Raw genomic sequence first — 20,737 nt, forward strand, 5'->3', positions numbered from 1 at the left:
CTGTTTCAAAATGGGCATACATACCCTTGTAGGAAAAAAACAAGGTTGTGACTTCCCTGTCCAAATGTTTTGCCCCTCACTTATTTTTAGCGGGAAAATACAAGGAATGATTCATTTCCTGGATTAAAGTAAAAATGTACATTTAGCCAGTTACATCGTCAGTGTCTGTGATCTACTACAATAAGAATTTTATTTTTCAGCCATTTGTACATAGAAGCTGTGAGGGCCCCATGCCTCACCCAATCCCCTTTGCTCCTACATTTCAGCACGTGACCCAGCTTCCAACCTGCCATTCACTCACTGCATTCCTTTTTGGGGGGCTTTCCCTGCAAAGTGCACTTTGCCTGCTGATGCAGCGGGCAGTCTTCAAGTAGTGATGGAGGGGAGTTGGTGCATAAATACCTCAGCTCCCTCCTTGGAGCTGGGATTGTTCTGGGCCACGTGTTCTCTTCAGACTCCAAGAGCTTCCCCTGCAGGATTGAGCTCCAGTTACCCATAATGGTAACAGCTTCACAGCCTCCCTCTTCAGCTGCCTTCCTGCCTTTTATCTCTCGTCCCCAGCCCTGTACTGGTATTTTCTTCTCTGCTCAAACAAGCTACCTTTATTTGAGTCCTTGTCTCAGAGGCTGCTGCTGGAAAAAGAAAAGAAGACAGAAGCAAACAAAAAAAATGCTTATTGATGTTCTTACTATCCTGGACATTTACCTAAATCATAACTTCTGATTTAGAGAGAAGAATCTGGTTTGTGTGGGATTTAAATTAAGTCAAAATTATTTGAATCATGGTTTAAATCACTAGATATATAGATTTATCTTTAAGTCATTATTGGTAATTTTTGCCTAGCTTTCCATATACTCGTCATATATGATCCTCAGTATAGCCCTCCAACAGAATACTCATCAAAACTGAGCTTTGAAAGTGCTCAGGTGAAGAGACTCCACAATGTAGTATTCTCTCCTCCAGTACTTTCTGGCCCTGTGCTGGATTGAGACTCGTTGATTATTGATTTGCTGTAGGTTTAGTCTTGAAAGCACATGCAGCATTTTAAGTGATTGTTACTCTTTCTAACAGAGCAGCCAGGATTTAAGTACAGCTCAATTTGAGTTCAGATACTAAGCTCTTAACTGCATGTGGGCTGTGGCTGTGTTAATCTCAATGGAGTGGGGAGAGCAAATAAGGCATTAAGAAAGGGCTGGTGTCTGAGTCACCCAGGGCAGTTCCAGGTCACATGTGCATCGAGACTATGTGACATTTAGATGTCTCAGGTCACCCCAAGCCAGATTATCTTTTAGTCCTTGCTTGGCCTGTCCACATACACTTGGAAGCTCTCATGCATCCTCCTTACCCTTTAGAAGAAAATAGATGATGAGTATTTGATTATGCTTGAAACAGATGGGGCTTGCCCTGCTCAGCCAGACCAAAGAGAAGCCACAGAATCTTCTTCAGTGACCCCGTGGACTCTAAGAACAAAAGCACTTTCATTCTCTGCCTTCCCCTCTCTCCCTCTCTTATTTTCTGTCATTGTCTCTCCCTCCCTCCCTCCCTTCTTCCCTCCTACACACCTTTCTCTTTACTACCTTTTATGCAGCAAGAAAGCTCTGACGTTTAAAAACAGACATTCTTTGACATGTCTCTGTTTGGGTAAATTAATGTGACACAGAGCTGCTCCTCAGACATTTTTTGCAGCGCCTACCTCTCTTGGACCCACCCACCTTGTTTCTGGGTCTCTGTAGAGTTCCCAGTGCATCAATAATCAGGTCACATGCATCAGGTCTCCCAAGGAAGAGTCACTTGTCCTAAAAATCTGATTCCCAGAAGCACAGCAAGTGATTTCAGCTTAAATATTTACTGGGATTAAAAGTTGGCAAATAACCATGATGTCCAAGGCTGAAAGGTTGTTACATAACTATCCTTCGGTGAGGTCGCATGTTTGCCTGTCTAATCACTGATCAGGGACATGTTTGATTACAGATAATGTGCTCACTGGCCCACAACTTAATTACTGAGTGTCTGAATCAACAAAGCTTTCAGATGTAGGTCTTGCCTAATGGTGCATCTGCTAGAGATCATTGTCTCTGTTTGGCCTTTAAACGAAAGTTCTGGGGGATACAATGGGCGGTTGCCAGCGCTGTTCTCTATGACCTCTCATTGAAAAATATGCCAATTCCCACGGTTTATTTTCCAGCCAGCAATAGGCATTATAATTTATATCCAGGGCCAAATGGAATGAATGACTCCATGGTAGCAGATATTGGTAAAGCCCCTGGTGGAAGAATGCTCTCCAAGGAAATTAAGGGCACATTCAATTTGGTATATCTACAGCCTGAGTCCAGTTATCCAGACAGGACAGTTCCAGGGCAACATGGGTAGGAGGGGGTGTCCTTTCCCAAGCTGGTAAAGAAAACATGCTGGGAAAAGTCTAGGGAAATAAGCAATTAGTAAGGAGGGCCAAATGTTGAGCCTATGGGTCAGGGTCCCAGCACTCAACCAGGATCTAAGTACAGAGTTTGGAAACCAGTGGGTCTCTCATTAGGGACATCTCTCCTGGCTATTTCCTCCTTCCAAATTCCCCACCCTACGTGTGTATGGTTTGCCTGGGCTCCAAATGAAGCTCCCATCCTCCCCTTCCTTGGCCATCATAATCACAACCAGGATGCCTGGAAATGACGTCAAGATTTGGAAAAAATAAGTTTGGGGTGTTTTTTATTGGTGTTTTTCTTTGTTTGTTTAAGGTTTAAGGCAGTGGTCGGCAAACTCATTAGTCAACAGAGCAGCAAACCGCGGCTCGCGAGCCGCAGTTTGCCGACCACTGGTTTAAGGCATCTTGGTATATGGAGTTATTATTTAATCACTAGAAAGGTCTATGCCCATTTCCTTACCTGCAAAATTAAATAAATGCAACATGCCATTTTAAAGAAGTTACAATAAATTTGGATTCACCCAGATTCTTTTAGGACAGTAGCCAAGGCCTAATTTCCAATAGAAATGTCCACATCATGCTGGGTGTCCAGCCCCCTAGATGTTGAGATGTGTCCCCTGGCTCCTTCAAATATTCATCTCCTCCCACTGAATGCAGAAAAACTCAGCTCTGGCTGGGTGAGGAGGGTGAAGATGGTCTGAGCCCAAGAATCTTACTATGTGGCTGGAGCCAGAAGACAAGGTATAAAACAAAGCGAAAAAAGATTAGAAAAATATAGCACAAAACCTTCCCCAGGTTTTCTTGTTTTCTTTTTCTTTTTTTACCTGAAGCCTGCCATTAGCTGTAAGGCAGTGTGGCTTGTGTGGGTGATTGGATTGAACGTTGATCTGTTCCAAAATGCTTCTGAACAGAAATTCCTCCAGGACCCTCTCTTATCTAGTGTGCCATAGATGCGTGAGCAATATTAAGGAGCAGGAATAGTTTCCAGAGAAGCCTAGAGCCCTCCTTCTTTGTGTCTAGGGACCGAAAGCAACCCGCACACCAGGGTAAAACCATGCCCGCACCTCCTCCCCATCAATCTGCCCAACTTGGGATCAGATTGGAAAATTGCGGTTGAGTGCAGAACTGCTTTTGCTTTGCAGCTCCTCTGCAGGCCTCTGAGGCTCAATGAGAAAACCCCCTTTTCCTCTGGAATCTGCATCTTGAATATACCCTCACTGAACCAGAGAAGGGCTGCTCCCTGTTATTGCCTTGTTATCTGATAGCACAGTCTCTCCTAGTGGGGGGTGGCCCTGAATTATTTCACAGAGAAGTCCAATGTTATGGGAGTTTTTCTCCTATAATAAACAAGCATAGGGCTGAAGGATATGAGGGCAAGAATCTGAAAATGATTGTTTAATTGAGTTTGTTTTTCTTTCTCTGAACAATACCTTAAAGACTGTGTTCTTAAGACTTATGTTATAGCTGAATCCCCTCTTTTATAACCAGCATCTTTTTTGACAGTGTGATTTCCCTTCAATGTGGGATCTAATCAGGTTTGGCTATTTGTTGGGAGATAAAAGGAACTCAGTGCATGAACTCTAAGGGCTTTCTTTGCCTAGCGACATGCTGGCGAGTTGCATTATCCTGTAGTGGTTGCTCTGAGCATGGCTTGTTGACTTAATGCACAATCGTGTCTGAATGTTATGACGATAAATCCTCTTTGAAGAAGCACAGACTTTTCATTAATGGCCTGTGAGGCAAAGAACTATCTGTGGGTCACACTGATGCAAATATTCAGCATCAGGTTAAAAATCCCAAGGGAGCATTAATTACCAAGATAAAGGCAGTTTCTATTTCAAGCTATGTTGTAAAGCAATGAGATAAAGCCACACATCTTCAAAGGGAACTAGTTTTAATTGATCAACCTGTAGTCCTTGAATCCAATAAGTCCTATTCTTTGCCCCATGATCCTTTCCATGTTTTATTTCAGAGGGAGGACTCTAATTCTAATCATCCCAAGAATGTAGGAGAGGAGGTGTCACAGGATGGTACATTCCAATTAGTAGTGATCCTGATATGGACCTAATCACAATGGGAGGCCTTTTGTAAATCCTCTGACGACTGTAGTGAAAAATGAGGGATGCATTTGGCGAAATATCATTCCCCATGCCCTGGGCCTAACTTCTAAAACTCTGCTGTGTCATTCACCTACTCAGGAAGAGAAGCTAAACCTTCCCATCTGTGCTCTTGAAATGTAAGGATTATAAAATATGGGTGGTTGCGAAGATTCTTGAAAGCCTTGCTTGTTCCAGATGGCCCTCTTCTCCAAAGGGAGAAGCTTTTCAAGTGTCGCACGCAATTCTAAATCCTGTGTTGCCTTCTCTCATTGGTGCCTCAAGCACAACATGGGGTGGCGGGGGTTTGAAGGAAGGTGATTGTCTGGCTGGATGTGCTGTGTTCCTCCCAGCACTTAGTACAGAGCCTGCCACAGAGACAGCAGCCAGTCAGTGTGGACAGAGTGACTGTTGTATTGTACTCAGGATCCTTGCCTGTCAGCCTAGTATCTTATAGTTGGTATCAGCGAGGCATGTGGCCCACTGGTGGAGATTTTGACATGCTTGGGTTACAGCATGTGCACTATACACTGAGTGGCCAGATTATTATGATCTCTGAATGCATAATAACCTGGCCACTTAGTGTATATCCTATATAATAAAAGGCTAATATGCAAATTGTCCCCTCAACCAGGAGTTAGACCAACAGGCAGGCCGGCCAACCGCCCATGTCCCCTCCCCCCGGCCAGGCTGGCCGGACCCCACCCATGCATGAATTCATGCACCAGGCCTCTAATATATATATATATTAATCTGGCCACTCCGTGTACTTATGTATAAGGGAAAGCTTGCAAATCTTGATATGTCAAGGGACCAGGAGATAGTGGCCCCCAGCCTCTGGCTAGTAAGTCCTCTGCTTCTTTCTAACTACCCACAATGCAGTTCTTATACATGGAAAAACCTTATTTTAAAATTCCAACTCTGTGGTCAGTCTACACTGAGTGGCCAGATTATCATGCGTTCAGAGATCATCATAATCTGACCACTCAGTGTATACTGGCTGTTGTATACTTTACTTTAAATACTCAAGCCAGCATTGTTTATAGTTTTCTCTCTCCTAATGTACTTTCAACTAGTTGTACCTTGTTTTCCTTCATGGGAAAGATGTGTAATAATTAGTTGACAAACCCATATGAAAAATAAGGCTGTTTCAACATGATGGATGGGTTTTTAAAGAACCAGTTAGTGTGAAATGTGATTTTTTTATAATTATGACTTAATTGAAAATAATCTTTCTCTTTTCATATGTTATATGTGTTGTTCAACAAATGATGGGATATAGAACTTGCTAAATCCCACATACAGTGATTTTTGAGCCTTAACAACAAGAAAAAATATATATTAAACAGAAAACCCTCAAAAAAATCCCTTGACTTTGTCTAATGACTCTGGTATTATGCTGCAAATTTGACTTGGAGAACTGCATTAAAATATGAGGACCGTTTTTGTAACATTAAACCAGAATTGAAACTGAATATGGATTTATTTATATATAAACAAAGGGAACTCTGAAGTAAATCTTGTAACCCTCCCCAACTCGCCTCATTAGGAAGGCATGGCATGGCCTACGGCAACACAATGCTCTAGTATTTAGAACCTGCTCTGCTGACGTGATCAAGCTGGCATATTTGATTCTGATTGATATTCCCCGTACATCTATATTAGATTGAGCTCACCAGGATAAGCCACATTCCAGCGAGATATCTGGAAATCATGATCAGGTGGGCACCTGCTCAGAAAAACCTGAACCCCTCAGACCCCACTGAAATTGCAGCCAGTCACATGTGTGCACAGTGATAGGCATGTTTTGGGAAGCTGATCTCTAGGAAACAGAAAAGCTAAAGACTCAGTTTTGCTTGAGATGTTTAGAATGCATCTGATTTTTTAATGGCAGGCACTGAGAAAAGGATAAAAGTCATGGTGTTGGCATCTCTATATACCAGGTAGCTGACACACTTGCCTTTAAAACTGTGGTCCTGAGAACCTGGTCCTTCAAATCTTCATAATAAAAAGTTGCCTGGTGATCTTAGGAAGATCAGAAAACTGTAGAGGGGCAGGGATGATTCCTTCTTGTTTATGATCATGTTGGCCATTGATTAAGTTTCATAGAGAATCTCCATCTTAGCAGCAGGAGATATGGTTCATCTTTCTTAGGACATCTAAGTTATGATCTGTCCCTCTCTTTTGTTCTAATCCCTCAGCTTTATTTCATTGTACCTTGTAATGAACTCTATCCCATCTGGGCAAAGAGAATTTCTGAGCCTCTATGGAAGTAAAACGCACTCACTATAAGGTTTTCTTTGCAGGAGGAAAATCAGTGATGACCAATTCCTTAGGCAATATTTAACTTCATTTGCACTGATCAGTCAGCTATAGTTTTACCCACAGTACCCAATAATTCAGAATGACCAGCCCCCACTTAGGCAACATGGGGTTTGACTGGCTCTTACATCTCACTAGAGGCCTGGTGCACAGAGTCCTTCAGCCTAGCCTGTGCCCTCTCGCAATCTGGGACCCCTCAGGGGATGTCCGTAGGCCAGGCTGAGGGACCCCACAGGTGCACAATCGGGGCAGGGAGGGACCCCGGGAGGGCTCCAGGGTGTGTCTGGCACATCTCACCCAGTCCGCATCGGCCAGACCCCAGCCTCAAACTACCCTACCAGTTGGAGCATCTGCCCCCTGGTGGTCAGTGTGCATCATAGCGACTGGTCCAAAAGTTGAACGAATGGTAGGACACTTAGCATATTAGGCTTTTATTATATAGGATTTCTGTCCATGTGAGGGAATATGTAGCTCTCTAAAGTTTTGAAAATTAATTAGTCTTGATTCATATTTTACATTTACTTGCATATTTATTTGAACTCATAAAAACTTTATTGACATAATTTAGAAGGTGAAGAACTAAAATACATTCCAAATAATGACCAAAATAGTGTGGGAAGTAGCTTATAGAGCTTCCAATCACAATCACTGTTATGCATATGACCATATCCCTCTCTGTAAAATCATATTCTTCCTCAAAACTACACCCTCCAGGAAGTGGATTCTTGAACTATGTGTTCTACAAGGTGCCAAACATGAAGACAAATTAAAGTATGAAGTGCAGCCAACTAGAAGGAAGAGATATAAATGTACAAATAGGACATTTCTGCTAGTCTCAGGCATTCAGGAGGTTCATAATCTTCATACAAATATATAAAATTTTTAGTGAGCTATTTTCATTTTAATCTGTTCTCTTACTCTTCAATTCTTCACGTCATGCCTGCAAAAGAGAAACCAAAGGAAGCATTAGTTTAGTTTTCATGAGATATTTTTAGGGGCAGATTGAGCCTAATCGGTATGATAGGTACAAGTCAAAGTCGAACTTGAACACTTCATCTCTCGATTCCACGAATATAAAGTGAACTATGAGTAGAAAGTATAATCATAAACTTTGGCTCTATTGATTTAAGTGATTTCAAACTATATTAGGACAGCTTCCTTCTGAAGAATTAGAGTATGTTTATGACTTGTAAGACCTTCCGTGCCTGTGGTCAATTTGCAGTCATGGCTCCAGTTCTCCTCCCCTCCCTATAACCAGCTCCATGGCCATGGCACCTTTTAGTATTCTGCTATTGTGGATGAGGAATTATTTCTCATATCTGAATTTGGCCACGTGGCTTGTTTCAGCCAACAGAATGAGGCCGGAGTGATTGTGTGCCAGTTCTGAGCCTAAGCCTCAAGAGGTATCACATGTTTTTGTTTATTCTGTTGTGCTTCTGCCATTACCATGAGCAGGGTATGCCCAAGCTAACCTGATGATCCCAGGAGAAGGACGAGAAACATGTGGAGCTGAGCCACCCCAGCTAATGTGTCCCAACCAAGCCCTATCTAGCCCAGAGCCCCCAGCTGCCACAGACGCATAAGTGATCCCAGTTTAGACCAGCTGAGCCCCAAACATATGAGCCAGAATAAGAATGATTTTGTCCTAAGCCATTGGATTTGGGGGTGGTTGGTTCTGCAGCAAAAGCTCATTTATATGGCGCTATTTCTCTTTTAAAAGCTCTCGTAATCAGGCATCATGGGACATTATTTACACATTTGTTTTTCATTTTTCTTTGGCATCATTCATTTCGTGTCTTCCCTTATGTGAATGGGTTGAACCTTTTCTAATAAATGGAATGCTCAGCCCTAGACGGTTTGATAGAGTGTTGTGCTGCAGACCAAAGGGTCCCCGGTTCGATTCTGGTCAAGGGCATGTACCTTGGTTGCAGGCTCCTCCCCAGCCCGGGCTCTGGCCAGGGCTCCTGCAGGAGGCAACCAATCTATATTCTTCTCTCACATCAATATTTCTCTCTGTCTTTTCCACTCTCCCTAAAAATCAATGGGAAAATATCCTCAGGTGAGGATTAACAATAAAAACAAAGAAAAAGAAATGGAATGTTCACATTTTTTCCTATTACAAATGGCTGAAGAAAGAAAACTCCACAAAGTCCCCCCCCCCACCCCCCGCTGCTGTGGCAGACACTGTGGTGTGGCTCTCTCCATATCCATCCACAGCCACATTCACCCTTGCTCTTTACTGCGCTTGTCAAATACTACACTTGTCAGGCTCTCTTACAGCTAGGGTGGCATGGGACCCAGTTTTGGCCACTGAGCCCTGAGGAGAATTCTATAGTAGAGGTCTTTTCAAAAGCTTTTCTGTCCTGTGTATTTCTCTAGAGATTACAAAGCCTGTTGTGTCATTTAGCAGAGTATCTCAACGTCTCATTACCGGTAAATAGAAAAGCTAGGATTTGAACTGAGGTACCTTAACTTGAGCTCCGTCCACTCCACTAACAGGGAAGGTTTGGATTGCTCTCGAACCAGTGGGAAAGGTAGAAGGTATTTTTTATTTCAGAACTGAAAAGCATTATCACTAGCAGTCAGCACAGGCTCTTCTATTTCTCTAGCATTTTTTTAAAAATATGGTTTTATTTATCTCAGGGAGGAAAGGAGAGGGAGAGAGAGATAGAAACATCAAGGATGAGAGAGAATCATTGATCGGCTGCCTCCTGCGCGCCCCACACTGGGGATGGAGCCCAAAACTTGGGCACGTGCCCTGACCGGGAATCAAACTGTGACCTCCTGGTTCATAGGTTGATGCTCAACCACTGAGCCACACCTGCCGGGCTCTAGCATTTTTGAGAAACTCAATTTTCAGTCCATGCCAGTCACCAAGAGGAAGCAAGATACCACCTCCTTCCTAGTCCAGGATTTCCAGGTGAAATGCATTTTGTTGACCAGCAACTCTACAGCCTCATCTGGCCCAACATGTGGGCCTGTCTCTGACCAATTTCCCTCATACACCCTACACTGAGTTTACTGGTCACTTACTGTTTCTGTAACGCAACAAGAGCCTTCAGGCCTCTCCCTCTTTGCTTATGACTTTTTACTAAAATCTCCTCCCTGAGTCTTCCTGTAACATGCTGCATTGTAATTATTTGCCAATATGCATACTCTCTCTCTTCTCATAGCTCTCCTGTCATAGCTGTCCTGCCACTAGGCTGTGACCTTCTGAAGGGTGTGAACATGTCCTACTCTTTTTGACATCGAATTGCCTATCATAGCACCTGACACATAGCAGGGGCCTGCGGGCTGATGAGTTGGACCACTGGAGCAGTGAGAATAGGATAAGAACTGAAGTTGGAGTTACAGCCAAACCCACATTCTCCAATGTGACGCAGCAGGAATGGGCAAGGGGCAACAGATGCAGTAAATCAGGAGTGTTGACTTGATGTGCTAGTCCCTCATGGTGTTATAGGTGTGCCATAGCCCCATGATGGCTTGTGTGTGCTCAAGCCATTTTACTGCTGTAGTCGCTGTCCTGGGTGACATATGGCCAGTGTCTGGCTAAGCGAGAGGCCATGACGAGCTGCCCTGAAGCCGAGACATTCCTTCGGCTTCTCTGAGCAGCACCAAAGGGGTGATGATAATTCATTGCAAATTGTCACTGAAGCATGTTCTATGAGGTGTGATTTCTCTCCAAGAAGTGGCCAGACTGTGAAGCACCATCTGCAGCCCAGAAGCGGGAACCATTTCCATAACAGGCTTGATAATGGATTTTGACCACCACCTATCTATCCCAGGTAGTGAATTTATGGCTATCCTGTGAAATTTAGGATGAGCCATTTGCAATAACTCTTCAGTGACTGTTTAAAAGCCCTAAGGTACCCCTCACGACTGGTTTAGCTTAGGGACCTCTCTGACTTTGAGACAGTTTTGAAAACATAGACAAACCTTTATTCACTTTGCCTGGATCACCAAGGTGGCTATATTATTTAGAAAAGCAAAAGCATGGGATTCTTTATGTCACACCAGCCCAAGGGAACAGTGTTCTTCCCCTTTGCTCAGTGTGTCTGTGACCTAAGGGAAGCCTGGGAACCTGGCTGAAGAGGGGGAAACTGGTCCAGTACCGTCAGCCTGTACTCTACGTGGGGGTGGAGGAACAGCTAGCTGTTGGTGATGTTGCCAGTTTTGAATATCTTCTCTGTGCCAGGCATGCCACCACTGACTTTACACCGTTACCTCATTTAATCTACAAAGTGAACCCAATTCTTCCTTGTAGAAAGAGTGAAGCAGGAGGCAGCAGAGGGAATGGAGCAGTCATTGCAGTTGGCTTTCTGCAGACCACCCTGCACACATTCGCCAGCTCCCCTCTCCCTCCCAGATCCCAGTAGAATCCCAGAGGGCCCAGCAACCCAGGACGCTGATGATGGATAAGGTCACACAAGGACCTTCCAGAAGTTCAAAGCCTCCAGAGGACTAGCATTTCTGTCCTTGGCCTTGGGGGACTCAGTGTGTACTCCGATTGGCTATGTGTTACTGAAATACAAGAATCCAGGGACCTGGGTCAGTGCTCGAATTTAGAACTTGGAACAATGGGAAGGGATCCAGAGCTAAAATTGCTCAGGCTGGAAAGCTCACTTGTTTGTTAGGTTGTTGGAATGCCAGTGTGTTGGGTGGTATCCCGGGCCACACTGCTATGCTGCCTAGGCACCAGCTGTCAGCTCTTCTCCTGTGTCCTGTTCTCCCATAGGAGACATTTGTGAGAGCAAAGAGGAATGCGAGGCACCCTGCTAAAAAGTCACTCTCCAGATACCCCAGCCACCTTTTGTACCCAAAACAAAAAGACACAGAAGCCTCACTTCTAGTTTAGGAAAGGCTCGCCTTGGCTAGTGAAGAGGTGATATGCCCAATATCTCCCTGTATCACCCTATGTCCAGGCTGAGGAGCATGTGATGTTTACGCTTTGCTATGACCCATTTATAGCTGTGTTACTCATGGTCGCCATGGCCCCACATACATCACTTACGAAATAGACTCCATTCAACACTTGTCTGCATTTTGTCCTTTCAACACACACTCAGGGGCAGTATGATGATTATTTCCTCCTACGTGGTGCTAAATCATAGAACCATAAACACAGTGACACTCAAGTAGTCAAGAGAAAGGCCATGCCTATGTTCTGTCCAGTTTCCTATGCAACAGCCAGCCATGCACCCAGAGCAAACTGGTTGATGCTTTGGAGCTTGTTAGAAGGCATTTGTGGAGCCTTCTAGTTTATCAAGCACATTCACACACATTGCCCCATGCACATCATGACTGTGTGAAGAGGAAAGCAGTGCAAGCTACAACTAAGGCTCCTTGGAACCTCACCCACCAAAATCAGAAGACAGGGAGTGCACAGCCTGGAATTGCACCCAGGCAACTCCAAACTCAGAGTTCTTTCTGGCATCCCAAACAGCCACTCAGAAAATAAAAGAAAGAAAACTCTAAGTAAAAACTTGGAAAACTTGTCTTAAACTATGAAACATCCACCAAAATTGGCTTTTTGGCTTTTGTGCATGAAGTCTTGTGTGGCTAACATAAAAATTAAAATGTTTCAATCAATACCTAAGAAAAGTAGGAAAGGCGTGAGTCACACAGAGTGGAACTTTTTTGAGGGGGCGTATTCTGCTCCTGAAATCAAGATTCAAGTAGTGTTATGTGCTGGAGGTGGAGAATATAAGTCACCTTAAGGCAAAGGCAAGTTGCAGGTCCAGGTCAAATTTCATTAAAGTAAGTTCAAAAGGGTGTGTTTTTTTAAAATCCTGTTGGATTGAGAATTTGTTATACCAAATATCAAGTCAGAGCTGGGGGCTAAAAGCTGTGATAACATTGAATTTGGGTAGATCTTGGTGGAGAAGGGGGCATAATCAAGACCACTGGTGGATCCTGGTTTTGTAGTCAATTTCTCACCATCCTTCAGAGCACAGACCTTCCTATTTATAAAAGGGTCATTGACTTCACTTGGAAAACACTGACCCAAGATTTCCCTAGTGAAACACAGCTCAATAATGCCCAGGGGACCCCAAAGTAATAAGTCAAGGTGATTGCTATCTTAACCAAGGTCCTCAGAGTTTCTGAAGATAGTGAAACCCTTCTTTGTTTTTCAGGCCTGAGGTATTGAGGTCTAAAGACAATGGTGCTTACATGAGAAATACCCAGCATCCTCTTAAAACTGTCTACCAACAATCTGTAGCAGCCAGGGGTTCTGGAACATCCAAATAGAAAACCAGTTCCTTAAAATGAAGCCAACAGAACCTATGAAGCTAATGTAGGCCTCCCTGCCTCTTTCCAGGAAGGCATCCAGGAAAGCACATTGTCATGGTGATCACCTTACAACAGATAGACTTTGCTCAGTTGTTTGTTTTTATAGTAATAACTAGTGACCCAGTGCACAGATTCGTGCACATTGAAAGGAAATTAATTAGAAGGTGGCCAGCAGGGCGGGACTGGGCGAGAGGGCTGGACATGCCTGGAGCCAACTTCCCTTGGTCCCTCCCCAGCTGGCTGCACCTGGGGTGGTGCCATGGCTCAAAGGGCATCTGCGGGGTCCCTTCAGCAGGTGGGGTCCCTCGGCCTGGCCTGCGGGGATCAGCTGAAACCGGCTCTCCAACATCCCCCGAGGGGTCCCAGAGTGCGAGAGGGCACTCTGCAAAGTTGCTGTCCTACAGGGTGTGGAATGCAAATGCAAGTGTGCAGTAACCAGATTCAGGGCCGACAGTGCCCCAGCAACAATATAACCCACGGCCAAAGGTGGAATCGTGGGGCCCCACAAGGGATTGGGCTCCCTCCTCTCTCATTTCAGGGTGCATCACCCGAGAACCGCCACTGCCAAATCATTGCAGCTCAGCAGCTCCTGCATTGAGCATCTGCCCCCTGGTGGTCATGGTGCGTCATAGCGGCCAGTCAGAGGGTAGGAGGGACACTTAGCATATTAGCCTTTTATATATATAGATGGTGGTAATGAGTGACCCAAAGATTCAGAATCCAATAAAAACCTGGCCTTTGATGTACCTTCAGGCAAAGATATAACTATAACATTTTATAATCTAAAATAGTAAAACTACCTTCAAAAGTGAATGGAACTAGAGTTTCAGTATTTCTCCTCATTTTAGAAATTTGGAAATTAAAATCCAGAGGATTGAGTCACTTGTCCAAGGTCACACAGCTAGTTAATGGCTGGTCTAGAATTAAAAGCCTGTCTTTCCCCTACACTAAACCCTTTTAAAATTCATTTAAAATGGGCATAAGTAATCTGTACATATAGAGTCACCTTGCATGAACAAGTGATACATGGAAATATATCTTAGTATATCAATAATTTTACTTAACATTCCTGTTCTTGTGCTAATGAGCACCAAAATTTAATTTTATAAATGTCTTGCCTTCTCCAAATTTAGCAGGTTTTCTTTTAAATATTTTTATAGAGTAAAATGCACAAATCTTAAATGAACAGCTTGATGAATTTTTCATATGTATATACCCAAGTATATAGGTTTTATTTTTACATAGCTCTTAAAAACTACCTTACATACCAACATATCCTCAAGGTTTTGTTGGTTTCTTTGAGAAAAACTAGTTCCAAGAGGTGATAAAACAAGTTTAAGTTTTGAAAGAAAGGGAGGGCAGGAGAGGGGGGGAAAACAAACTTTCCATGGTTAGATAAATTGAGAAATATTGGGTTAAGCAAAGATAAACCATTTTCTTAGTTTAGGGCCCCTCAGAGTTTTAAATATCCAAATGCATATTGTATTTTGGATGTGGGAACGAAACAAGGTAGCATCTTTAAAATGTAGTCAATCACTGAACCATTTTTCCAGTTTTCTACTGTTTGTATTCTTTTTTAAACCTCAACCAAGGATATGTTTTTTATTGATCAGAGAGAGAGAGAGAGAGAGAGAGAGAGAGAGAGAGAGAGAGAGAGAGAGAGAGAGAGAGAAGAAGAAGAAGAAGAAGAAGAAGAAGAAGAAGAAGAAGAAGAAGAAGAAGAAGAAGAAGAAGAAGGGGGAGGGGGAGGGGGAGGAGGAGGGGAGGAGGAGGAGGAGGAGGAGGAGGAGACTGATGTGAGAAAGTAACATGGATTGGTTGCCTCCAGTACGACCTGGAATCAAACCTGCAACCTAGGTATGTGCCCTGACTGGGAATTGAACCCACAACATTTTGGTGTAAGGGATGACACTCAACCAACTGAGCTACCTGGCCAGGGCCACTTATCATTCAACATATTACAAATGTATCCATGTTTTATTAGGTGGATACACCAGAGTTTACTTAATCAAAATCATTTTATTGGACACTTATTTTCCTAATCACTTTTGCTATAATAAATGAAAAAAACTTTTTCCACATGAACATTTTCTTTAGGATGGCTTCCATCTAGGCCAAAGTGGTTTGGGCCTCTCTCCATTTACAAAGACCCATATCCTCATCATCCATGCCAGTATAGTGCCTGCTATACAGTGGACACTCAACATCCATTGAAAGAATGAACAAGTGTCTGTTTCATTATCGTTTTTCCACTCATCTCTGTGAATTTTATTAGAGGAAAATTGATAACTATGTTTTTTTGAGCATCCCTTTGATTACTAGTGAGGCTGTACATTTTCTCATGCATCTCTACTAATTACACATCCACTTTTGAGAATTGTGAGCTCATTTCCGTTATCTGTTTATATATTAAGGTGTTAGCATTTTGCTTCCCAACTTGCATGGGCTCTTTACATAATTGTACATTTCATGCAAAACAGTTTTCTTGATTGAATTTTCTATTTAATTTTTTTCAAGTACAGAATTTTTTTTTTTAATCAGCAAGGTTTTGTGGGATGATTTTGATAGCTCTGACTTTTTTGAAATGCTGTCTGGGGAAGCTTAATCAATGACTTCATTCTTCCCCTAAATCATCCCCACAATTATTTTAAAAGTTAGTTATAGCCACTTTGGAAGTGTGGGGTCTTTTTTATAGACTATTGTAAATCACTCCCACAGTTGTGAGGTATTTTTTTTTTTTAACCACACAGAACAGAAGCTCAAATTGGCTGCACATTAGAATCACCTAGGGAGTTTTTTAAACTCCCAAAGCAAAAGGATGCCCCATACCAATGACATGAGAATCTCTGGGGCTGGAATCAGTATTTTTTTAAAACTCCCTAAGCCTTTGATGTACAACCACAGTGGAGAATCTAGAAGCAAGCGCTTGTCCAGTGTCTTGTTAAATTGCAGATTCTGATTCTGATTCTGGGGTGGACCTGGGGTGTGCATTTCTAGCAAACCCCCAAAAGGATGCTGTTGTTTGTTTATGGACCACACTGAGGATCAAGGGTCTAAAGCAGTGGTTTTCAATGGAAGGCAGTAGGCCATATCGTCCCCCTCCTGGATATTTGGCAATACTTCGAGATGGTTTGGGTTATTACAACCAGGAGGAGGTGGTGCCACTAGCATCTTGTGCATAGGGGGCAGTGTTGCTCTAAGCATCCTACCGTGGTACCCAGGATCGCCCCACCCCAAAGAATTATCCGAGTTATCCAGCCCAAATGGCTACGGTCCTGAGGTTGAGAAATGCTTCTGTGATAGAAAATTATCCCAAACCCAAGCTGGCACAGCTTTGTGCTCTGGGGTGATGAGTGGCCCCTTCTGGAAAGCATTTCTGATAAAACATATGAGGGATTTTCTGATGAACTATGAGATGAAGAGCCCCTTCTGGGAAATTAGATTTGCTTGCCTCATTAAATAAGCCTTGTCACATTGTTTAATGACCACTTGTACCTGGCCTAACAATATTATCTAACCACATTTTTTTCCTATTCTAAGTTTTTGAGCTGGCTTTCTGAAGACTCTTGAAGCAACTTTGAAATAAAACTTTGGCCCTAGCCGGTTTGGATCGGTGGATAGAGCGTTGGCCTACGGACTGAAGGGTCCCGGGTTCGATTCTGGTCAAGGGCATGTACCTTGGTTGCGGGCACATCCCCAGTAGGGGGTGTGCAGGAGGCAGCTGATTGATGTTTCTCTCTCATCGATGTTTCTAACTCTCTATCCCTCTCCCCTCCTCTCTGTAAAAATCAATAAAATATATTTTTTTAAAAAAAGCTTTGGCATATGCTTGCAACAATCAATTCATCAGAGAAATGCCCCTTGCCTTGCCGGTCTCCAGGCTGCTTCCTGGGCGGATCCTGTGTATACATTCAACAAAAGTTTACTGAGTGCCTGCTGTGGAGACATTTTAGTGCAGATCCTGCCTTCAGATCCCAGCTCTCCTGCTTCTTAGCTGTGTCACCTGGGGCAAGTGTTCTTCCGAAGGATAGGAAAATTATAGTATGAAGCTCACAGGATTATTGTGAGGATAGCATATTAAAGCATTTAGCAAGATGCCTCCCACATAGTAAATACTCAATAAATGTGCATTTATTATCACTATTTATTCAGAGATAAAGACCCACAAAAAGCTTATAAGTCAGCATATCCCTTCATCCCGCTCTGCCTTCCAAGCAAGATTCAGTCATTGTCATCTTGGCCTCAAGCTGGTGGTTGGCGGAGCTCTAAATGGGTGCAGAGGAGAATTACAAGGAGTGAATAAGTCCTGGTTGGTGTGGCTCAATTGGTTGGAGTGTCGTCCCATGCACTGAAGGGTTGTGGGTTCCATTCCCAGTCAGGGCACATACCCAGGTCACAGATTCAATCCCCGGTTGGTATATGTACAGGAGGCAAACGATCGATGTTTCTCTCTCACATCGATCTTTCTCCCTTCCTCTCTCTCTAAAAAATCAATAAAAAATAACCTTGGATGAAAATATATATATATATGGTGTGAATGGAATAAAAATAACAGAAAAAAAGGACTGGTACAATCACTGGATAACTGGATTTGGGGAAAATAATGAAGAGAAATTTGGGCTAAGAAGTCTTTATGATGAAGGAATCTTTGGGCTGACAATGAATCAAGATAATTTTTAGGTAGTTTAACCGTGTGCTTTACAATGTAAATGTCTCTTAGATGAAGATTTACATTCTTTTTTGAGGCCATTTTTGGCTATCAATTTGTTTCTTTTTTTCTAAGATTAGAAAGTTCTTTTTTAATTGAATTTATTGGGGTAACATTGATTAATAAAATTATATAGGTTTCAGGTGTATAATTCTATAATACATCATCTGTATATAGTATTATATATTTATCACCCAAAGTCAAGTTTCCTTCCATCACCATTTATCCCTCCTATACTGACTTCTACCTCCCCCCACCCCGCTTCCCTCTGGCAATCACCATACTGTTTTCTGTTTTTATGAGTTTTTCTTCTTTCCTTTGCTTAATCCCTTCACCCATCTCACTCAGCCCTCATTCTCCTCCCCCCTGAGAGCTGTCAATATGTTCTCTGTCTATATCCAGGAGTCTGCTTCTTTTAGGTGAGGCTCTGTGCTTAAATTGTCTTGTAGGTGGAACCAGATGCCTGGTATTATTTTAGTTGCATTATATGCCAGAAAATGTTTTAGGTGCTGTAGATATACCAGTGGACAAGTTATCGCCCTTCATGAGACTGAACATCTAGAAGGAAAGGCAGACAATAAAATAAGTGATGGCAACCCACTACTTCCTGGTGATGGGCTCTGCTGCGATGGGTCAAACATAGGAATCTGTGACTACTTTATCCACTTCAAGGAGCTTTATGTAAAGGCTTTTCAGAAATAGTATTAAAACTGAGCCCTGAATGATGGGTAGGAGTTAGCCAGCTAACGGGTAGAGGAGGAGAGATTGGAAAAGAATATTCTGAGCATGTGTAAAAGCCTAGAGTCAGCATGGCACCTCCATGAACTGGGAGAAGTTCACTAGGGTTGGAGCAAGGAATGCCCTGCATGGGCAGAAATGTAAGATGGGGGGGAACTGGTGAGTCTGAGTCAGTTAGTGCAGTCCCTAAGGGTAATGGGGAGCCACTGAAGGATGCTCAGCAGGGCAGTGACATTATCACTTTTGTGTGTTTTTCTTTTTCTTTTTTTTTTGAAAGATATGTTGACTGCAGGGCTCTGGCAACTAAAAAAAAAAAAAAAAAAAAAAAAAAAAAAAAAAAAAACAAGAGAGAAGAGGTTTTGAGTAGTGAAGTGCACAGGTCATTTTGACAGCTTTGGGCCATTAATGCTCCAGTTGTTCAGTGAGGTCACCTGTGTGACAGAAACAAGAATAGTGGATAAATGGAGTTTGTAAACCTTCTTTCAAGATGAAGAGAGGGTCAAACATCAGAAACTCATAGCTCTTGACCAAGGGCTCTTGCCTGAGGATTCAGAAAGGAGGCCCTTCACCATTAGCAAAGGCCCAGGGCTCCTCACTTAAGCTTTTTAGCTCCAGATCTCAAACTGCTATCAAGGACTTGGGAAAATTCCCACAGGTCATATAGGCATTACTTGGAAAACTAAATACAAGACAAATCGCAAGTGACCACAGACTGCTGGGTGGGCAATGGGGACTCATACTGTTCTCACCTGTCAATTTGCAGTATTTTGTGGGCTAGGAAGAATATGAGTTTAAATAAAGCAGAAGTGGGCAGTCTGATCGCATTGCGTAATTTATTGAACAGGGGAAGTAAACCCTGGGAGAGAGATGGATCCGTTCCTAAGGATTTAACCATTAACAAAGCCCTGCTATAAATGGAAGTCGGGAGAGAAGGTAGCTTGTCAGAGGGCAAAGGAGTGGGCCCCATTAGACAAAATAGGTCATGCAGGGAGAAAATCATCATATCTCCTGACTGGTTACATTGATCAGAGATGACAGGCCTTGTCGTTTTTTAGCCGATTGAATGGAGAAGGAGAATACACAAGAAGTTTCTTTCTGGTTGTTGCCTTTCTTAGAAGATGGCTGTTTCAGAGAGGATCCTGAAAAGAAAAGAACTGATAATATTTATCACAGTTTTGAGTTTTGTGCTTCAAAATCTGTGCGTGGGTGTCTGCGCATGTATTTTTATGTGTTTTCAGAAAAAAGAAGGGAAAAAAAAGCAACTCTGGGCTTCTCATGGGAGTGCATGTGGCTGGATCACTGTCTTTCATTTGGGATTAATGAAACAGCAAGTCCTGAGGAGCATGGCCCTTGCATTGGTTTGATTTTTTATGATATTCTCTGCTTTTTCATGTTTCCTGTTTTCTTTTTTCTTATGGTTCTTGCTTTCACCCTCAGAATAAGCCAAGGAGAGGGAACAGTGCGCAAAGGCTAACATTTATCCTTCAAACACTGGATTTGCCTTCCCTAAGAGGTTCTGCTTTCTTTTTTCTCCATCTGGAGCATCTCATCCCTAATGATGCAAGGAAGTGAAGAAAACCATTTCCCAAGTGTTTGGAGTATGCACTTTGCTTATAGGTTGTCTGGTTTATGAAGGCTTCCTGTGTTAAAAACACTAGGGAAACTGGCTTTACATTTGGAAATAATCTATCTAATCTCCCCAAAGATAAATAACATTTGGTGTTTTAAATAAATACAAGAAATTGTGGGTGGTGAAGATTAGTGGGGTTGAGCCCTAGCCAGTTTTGCTCAGTGGATAGCGCATCGGCCTGCAGACTGAAGGAAGGGTCCTAGGTTTGATTCTGGTCAAGGGTACATGCGGGGTTGCGGGCTCGATCCCCAGTAGGGGGCGTGCAGGAGGCAGCTGATAAATGATTCTCTCTCATCATTGATGTTTCTCTCCCTCTCCCTTCCTCCCTGAAGTCAATAAAAAAATTTTTTTAATGACCATTAAAAAAGATTAGTGGGGCCGAAACCGGTTTGGCTCAATGGATAGAGCGTCAGCCTGCGGACTGAAAGGTCCCAGGTTCGATTCCGGTCAAGGGCACGTACCTTGGTTGCGGGCACATCCCCAGTAGGAGGTGTGCAGGAGGCAGCTGATCGATGTTTCTCTCTCATCGATGT

The 20,737-nt window shown here is 43.0% G+C and overlaps 1 protein-coding gene across 9 annotated transcripts in view; it reads right to left on the reverse strand.

The window, feature by feature from the left end:
• Window positions 1–6,369: 6,369 nt before the first annotated feature.
• The window catches only part of SMPX (small muscle protein X-linked), a 54,102-nt gene continuing 39,734 nt past the window's right edge, over window positions 6,370–20,737 (reverse strand). For 4 of the 9 annotated variants that reach the window (XM_080652824.1, XM_080652828.1, XM_080652827.1 and 1 more), the window contains one exon: window positions 6,371–7,777. The gene's annotated coding sequence lies outside the window, so the exon portion shown is untranslated. Of the gene's footprint in view, window positions 7,778–17,260; window positions 19,714–20,737 lie in introns of those variants that run through there. The other 5 variants (XM_080652829.1, XM_080652830.1, XM_080652822.1 and 2 more) reach the window with 3 other exon arrangements.

The sequence above is a fragment of the Plecotus auritus genome (assembly GCF_963455305.1).
Source record: "Plecotus auritus genome assembly, chromosome: X".
In the NCBI taxonomy this organism is placed as follows: domain Eukaryota; kingdom Metazoa; phylum Chordata; class Mammalia; order Chiroptera; family Vespertilionidae; genus Plecotus; species Plecotus auritus.